This window comes from Otolemur garnettii, unplaced genomic scaffold, assembly GCF_000181295.1.
Source record: "Otolemur garnettii isolate 467f Iridium unplaced genomic scaffold, OtoGar3 scaffold00218, whole genome shotgun sequence".
Classification (NCBI taxonomy): Eukaryota; Metazoa; Chordata; class Mammalia; order Primates; family Galagidae; genus Otolemur; species Otolemur garnettii.
In genome coordinates this window covers 1800905-1807633 of record NW_003852613.1, presented here as the reverse complement: position 1 = coordinate 1807633, position 6729 = coordinate 1800905, and the positions used below count along the sequence as shown (strand labels likewise).

Sequence of the window (6729 nt, the reverse complement as noted above, 5' to 3'; positions counted from 1 at the left end):
TTTTTTTTTTTTTGGTTGCAGCCGTCATTGTTGCTTGGTGGGCCCGGGCTGGGGATTCGAACCCGCCACCTTAGGTGTATGTGGCTGGCGCCTTAGCCGCTTGAGCCACAGGCGCCGAGCCGAGTCTGTACCTTTGTAATTGGGTTGTTTAGTTACTGTCAAGTTTTTCTAAGGGAATAATAATTGATAGATAATAAATGACAGATTTTTCAAGTGGACACCTGTGACCATCTCCATGCTCACGAGGGTGAGTTGTCCCTGAAGCCTCCTCCCGCCCCTGTGCCTCTCTCCTCCCTCCCTGCTCTCTTTTCTTGGTCCCCACTGATGTATTTTCTCTAGGCCAGTTTGCATTTCCCAGGATTTTATATAAATAGAATCATGGTATTTACCCTTTCTCGGGCTTCTTTTCACTCAGCATGGTTTTTTTAGATGGTTCTTCGTGCTCCAGCGTGTGTCAGCACTTCCTACTTTTTCATTGTTGGGGATGGATCTGTCCCATCGTGCGGATGTGCCCTGTTTGTTCAGCTGCTGAGGGATGTTTGGGTTATTTCCAGTCTGAGGCTGTTTTTTAAAGAAGTGGCCAAACTTTGTTCCAAAGTGGTTTTATAATACTGTGAGCAGTGTCTGAGTTTCAGCCACTTGACAAACTTTCCAGCAGTTGGAATGGTTAGTCTTTTTGATTTTAGCCCTTATGGTAAGTATGTAGTAACATTTTATTGTAGTTTATATTTGTATTCCCCTACTGACCACAGATTTTGAGTATGTTTTTATATCCTTACTTTCCATTTTTTCTTTTTGAGAGAGTCTCACTATGTCCCCCATGGTAAAGTGCTGGGGCATCACAGCTCACAGCAACCTCAAACTCTTGGCCTTACGTGATTCTCTTGCCTCAGCCTCCCAAGTAGCTAGGTGTACAGGCACCTGCTACAACACCTGGCTATTTTTTGGTTGTAGTTGTCATTGTTGTTTGGCAGGCCCAGGCTGGGTTTGAACCCGCCAGCTCCAGTGTATGTGGCTGCCACCCTGGCCACTGAGCTACAGGTGCCAAGCCTGAAAATTCTTTATATATTTAGTGTGTAAATTCTTTGCCAGGTGCATGATTTGAAAGTATTTTCTCCTTATCTATAGATTACCTTTTCATTTTCTTAATAGTGTCTTTCAAAGAATAGCAGTTTCTAATTTTATTAAAGTTAAATTTATTAGTTTTTTTCTCTTATGGGTTGTACTTACTGAAAGTTTTTTAAAACTTATGAACAGTTGGGGGCGGTGCCTATGGCTCAAAGGAGTAGGGCACCGGCCCCATATGCCAGAGGTGGCGGGTTCAAACCCAGCCCCGGGCAAAAACTACAAAAAAAAGAAGAATTATGAACAGTTGTGGAATTTTTCCCTATGCTTTTCCTGTATCAATTGATGTGATCATGTGGTTTTTCTTTAGTGTGTTAGAATGATGTTCTACATTGATGGGTCTTTGACTGTTGAATCAACTTTGCATTCCTAAGATAAACTCCAGTTGGTCGTACTGTGTCCTTTTTATATACTGTTGGGCTTGATTTGCTATCATTGTTTTGAGGGGTTTTATACCTGTATTCATGAGGGATGTTGGTTTGTGGTTTTCTTCTCTTCTGCTGTTTTTGTCTGGTTTTGGTGTTAGGGTGGTGTTGGCCTCATAACATTTGTTGGGATATGTTCTCTTTTTTCCTGTTTTTTTGGAAGAAAGAAATTATGTAGAAATAGTATTGTTTCTTTGAATGTTTGCTGAAATTTGCCAGTGAAGTCATATGGGTTGGAGCCCCCCCAGATTTAAATTAAAGATGTGATTTCCCCCCATCAGCTCAGGATGATTCAGGTTGTCTCTTTCCTGGCCTTGTCTGGGGCTCTGAGCTGTCATTTCCTTTCAGCCAAGGAATATGTGTGCATTTTAGTTGTTCACACACTTCCTAATTACGCTTTTGGTGGCTGCAGCAATAACCCTTCTTTAATTGTTATAGGTTGTTTCTTCTGTCTTTTTATTATTGTTACTTCAGTTAGAGATTTTTCAAAGCATCAACCTCTGCTTTTGCTTGTTTTCTCTTGTGTTTACTAGTCTCTATTTTATTTTTGCTCTAATTTAATTATTCCCTTCCTTCTGCTGGCTTTGGGCTTGTTCTGCTCCTCTGGTTCCAGTTCCTTAAAGTAGAAGCCAGGTCATGACTTTGGAGAACTTTCTTCTTATCTAACGTATTCCTTTTATGCTATGAACTTCCCCAAAAGTGTTGCTTTAGCTGCTCCTACAAGTTTTGATATTCTGTGTTTTCATTTTTTTTTTTTCTCAGTTTAGAGTAGTTCCTAATTTCCTCAATACTCTTTTTTTGGCCCATTATTTAACAGAGTGTTGTTTGAGGCAGGAGGATGGCTTTAGGCCAGGAGTTTAAGACAAGCCTGGGCAAAAATAGCTAGATCCCATCTTTACAAAAAACTTTTTTAGAAAATTAGCCAGCTGTGGTGGTGCACACCTGTAGTCCTGGCTACTCAGTAAGCTGAGGCAGGAGGATCTCTCGAGCCCAGGAATCTGAGGCTGCTGTGAGCTGTGATGTTCCCACTGCCTGGGCAACAGGGCAAAACCTTGTTTCCAAAAAAAACCTAAAAGTGTTGTTTAATTTCCAAATATTTGGAGATGTTCCAGTTCTCTTTCTGCTATGGATTTGATATGATCAGGGAACACACTTTATATGCTTTGGGTTCTTTTACATTTCTTAACATTTGTTTCATAACCCAGAAAATTATCTATCTTGATAAATTTTCCATGTACGATGTACGTTTTCTTTTGGGTGACATGTTCTAAAAATGTCAGCAAGGTCAAATGGATAGAGTGTGGGTCGGGTCTTCTTTGTAACTTTCTGGCCATTTGTTCACTCAGTTGCTAAAGAGGAGTTTAAGTCTCCAACTATAATTTTGTGTCTGTCTCACCCCACTGTTAGTTGCAGCTGTTTTTCTTCATGCATTTTGAAGCATTATTGCTAACCATCAATATGCACAACTCTGGTGTCTTCTTTATGAATTGGTGCTGTTTACCTGATGTCTCCTTCTTGCCCGTGGTGACATTCCTTGATCTGAGGTCTGTTTGGTCTGATATTAACATATCCACTCCAGTGTCTTTTACTGTTTGTGTAGCACATCTTTTTTATCTTTTTACTCTTTAATCTGTGTTTTTATGTTTACAGTGGATTTCTTCTAGGCGGCTCTTGTATTTGGGTAACATGATGAGAACATTTACGTTTATTGTAATCATTGCCACAGTTCCATTCAGGCTACTGCTTTGTTGTTTTCTCTCTTCCTTTTTTGCTCCTTTTCCCCCTCTTCCCTGCCCACTTTTGAATTACTTGGATATTTTTAAATATTCTGTTTTAATTTTCCTATTAGCTTTTTGGCTATATTTCCTTCTATTATGTTCCAATGGGTACTTTAAGAATTACAGCATATGTACATAACCCTGCACAGTCTTTTTAGAGTTAATATTTACATACTCACCCTTTCAGAGTATAAGAATTAATATTTTTTTAATTTCAAGTAAAATACAGAAGTATAGCCACATAGGTTGCCTTACCCTCCTACTTGTATGGCACAACCATCATATGGAAAACCTCAATAGACAGTGTCATAATTTTAACAATCATGTATGATCACTTAAGAGGTGAAAGTTGGACCTGGGATCCGTGGCTCACGTCTGTAATCCTAGCTCAGGAGTTCAAGACCAGCCTAAACAAGATGAGACCCCATCTCTACTAAAAATAGAAAAACTATCTGGGTGTAGTGGCACTGGCCTGTAGTCCCAACTATTGGGAGGCTGAGGCAGGAAGATTACTTGAGGATCACCAGGAGTTCGAGGTTACAGTAAGCTCTGAGAATGCCATTGCACTCCAGCCTGGGCCACAGAGTTAGACTTTGTCTCAAAAAAAAAAAAAAAAAAAGGTTAAAATTGTTTTTAAAATCTAATCGTATATCTCCATTTCTCTCCTCCCGCCTTCTAGAGTCCCAAGTTTCTTTCTGATGTCATTTCTTCAGAGCCTGGGAAACTTCCTTTAGCATTTCTTGTAGTGCACATCTCCTGGGAAGAAATTGTCTTAGTTTTTCCTCATCTGAGCATACCTTTATTTTGCCTTCATTTCCCAAAAGATAATTTAGTGGTTACAGAGTTCTGAAAAGTGCTTTTTTTTTTTTTGTAGAGACAGAGTCTCACTTTTTCACCCTTGGTAGAGTGTAGTTTAGTCACAGCTCACAGCAACCTCCAACTCCTGGGCTTAGGTGATTCTTCTGCCTCAGCCTCCCAAGTAGCTGGGACTATAGGCACCCGCCACAACGCCTGGCTATTTTTTGTTGCAGTTTGGCTGGGGCTGGGTTTGAACCTGCCACCCTCGGTATATGGGGCCGGCGCCCTACTCACTGAGCCACAGGTGCCTCCCTGAAAAGTGCTTTAATGAAGAGATGCCGCTACCTCCCAGCCGCTGTGGTTTTATGGTTATTTTTCAGCAGTGTGGGATGTGTTTGAAAGTGGTTTTCTTTGACTTTATCTTGTTTATTTATCTTGTTGAATTTATCTTGGTTCATTGAGTTTTTGAATATATAGTTTTGTTTTTTCCTAAATTCGTGAAGTTTCAGGCATCATTTATTCTATTAGTTTTTTGCTCTAATCTCTTTCTCCTATTTCTTGACCTGCACTGCCCTGAGTGTTGGACCTCTTGTTATTCCACAAGTCTCTGATGCTCCAATAATTCATTTCAACCTTCTTTTCTTCCTAATGTTCTGTTGAATGATTTCTACTCATCAGTCTTCACATTTACTCTGTCCTCTCCCACCCATTCCATTATCATTTGTTTCACATATTGTATTACTTGGTTCTAAAGTTCCTACTTATTTGATTTAAAAAAAAATTTCTGTTCTTCTGCTGAGAACTACTTTCCCTCCATTTTTAAAAGATATGTTTATCTCTGCCTCCTGAAGCATAATCATAAAAGCTGATTTAAAATTTTTATTGGATATTTTCAACATCTGACTCATCTCAGGGTTGGCATCTATAAATTGCCTTTTCCGTTGAGAGTTGATGTCACTTTCCTAGTTCTTTGTATGTTGAATAATTTTGGATTGTACCCTAGCTGAGTATCATGTGGGGTCGTCTGGGGAATGTTGAGTTCTGTGCCAGCAGGCTATCAACCCGGTGAGATCTGTGCCATGGGTTTTGCCTTACCCCACATTTTAATCTCGTTTCCATTTTCAGAGCTGGTGATCTGCTTTGGCCCCATCCCGCAGGGCAGTCACTCAGGACACCATCTGAGGCTTGAGTTGTGGTTGAAATCTTAACCCGATTCTCAGTTAAGAGGTGAGTGTGGGCTTGGTGCCTGTGGTTCAAGTGGCTAAGGCGCCAGCCACATACGCCTAAGGCGGCGGGTTCGAATCCAGCCCGGGCCTGCCAAACAACAATGACGGCTGCAACCAAAAGTAGCTAGGCGTTGTGGTGGGCGCCTGTGGTCCCAGCTACTTGAGAGGCTGAGGCAGGAGCCTTGCTTGAGCCCAGGAATTGGAGGTTGCTGTGAGCTGGGATGCCACAGCACTCTACCCAGGGGGACAGCTTGAGGATCTGTCTCAAAAAAAAAAAAAAGAGGTGAGTGTGGGCCTTTTGTGCATTGGCGACCTTTTCCTTTGGCTCTCCCCACTCCTCAGTCCCTTCCCACCTGCCCACACATCTCTGCCACCTGGCAGGGTCCCCTTTCCTTGGTTCCTCTGGCCAGAAAAACACATTTGTGTCATAGTTGCCACTTCCACCAGCTCTGTGTAGGACCATCCCTGGGGCAGTGTCTGTGTCTAGGAAGGGGAGAGCCAGCTTCCATGACAGCCTTAGTCCAGAGCAGGCCTCTCTCTCTGACTTCTATCCACGACTCAAGAGTTTCTATCTAAGTTTTGTCACTCTTACCTTGTGGCTACACAGCCAGGCCATCTGCAAGGCCGTGCCCCAAGACACACAAAAATAACCCAGGAAACTTGTTCTGTGTAGGCACTTCCCCAGGCTTCTGGTTACCTCCAAAGTGTGGCTGCTGTTGCTGCTTTTTGTTCTTAGATGATGGCTTTGTGGGTTTTGTCAAGAGTTTTTCATTGTGCCAGTCTGAGGGAGCGTCTATGCTGAGCTCACTTCTCATGCTGCAGAAGGAGAAGCTTCTCAGTGTCGTTTTAATTTACATTTCTCTGTGAGCAGGCTGAGATGGAACATCTTCTCATGTGTTTAAAGGCTGTTTTGATAGCTTTTTGTGTGAATTGTCTGTGGTGTCTTTAGCCCATTTTTCTCTTGGATCTTTAGTCTTCACTTAATTTTGAAAAGTTTATTTATTTATTTTAAAGATAATAGGTTTTTATTTCTTTTGACATTCATGTTAAAATTAAAAAAAATTTGTGGTCAGAATTATCAATTTTTCTTTTACTGCATCTAAATTTAGAGTCACAGCAAACCTTACCTATAGCCAAGTTATAAAGAATTCTTCAGTTCAGCGCCTGTAGCTCAGCGGTTGTGACGCCGGCCATAAGCACCAAGTCTGGGGCTTCAAACCCAGCCTGGGCCTGCCAAACAACAATGACAACTGCAACAAAAAAATAGCCGGGCGTTGAGGGTTCACCTGTAGTCCCAGCTACTTGGGAGGCTGAGGCAAGAGAATCACTTAAGCCCAAGAGTTTGAGGTTGCTGTGAGCTGTGATGCCACAGCACTC

The 6729-nt window shown here is 41.7% G+C and overlaps 1 protein-coding gene across 2 annotated transcripts in view; it reads left to right on the top strand.

Annotated features, from left to right (window-relative positions):
- The window catches only part of GNB1L (G protein subunit beta 1 like), a 56801-nt gene that overhangs the window by 14912 nt on the left and 35160 nt on the right, over positions 1-6729 (top strand). Inside the window, exon 1 of one of the 2 annotated variants that reach the window (XM_023508031.1) lies at positions 5305-5353. The exons of the other annotated variant lie outside the window; for it this stretch is intronic. The gene's annotated coding sequence lies outside the window, so the exon portion shown is untranslated. Of the gene's footprint in view, positions 1-5304; positions 5354-6729 lie in introns of those variants that run through there. 2 annotated transcript variants of the gene reach the window in all.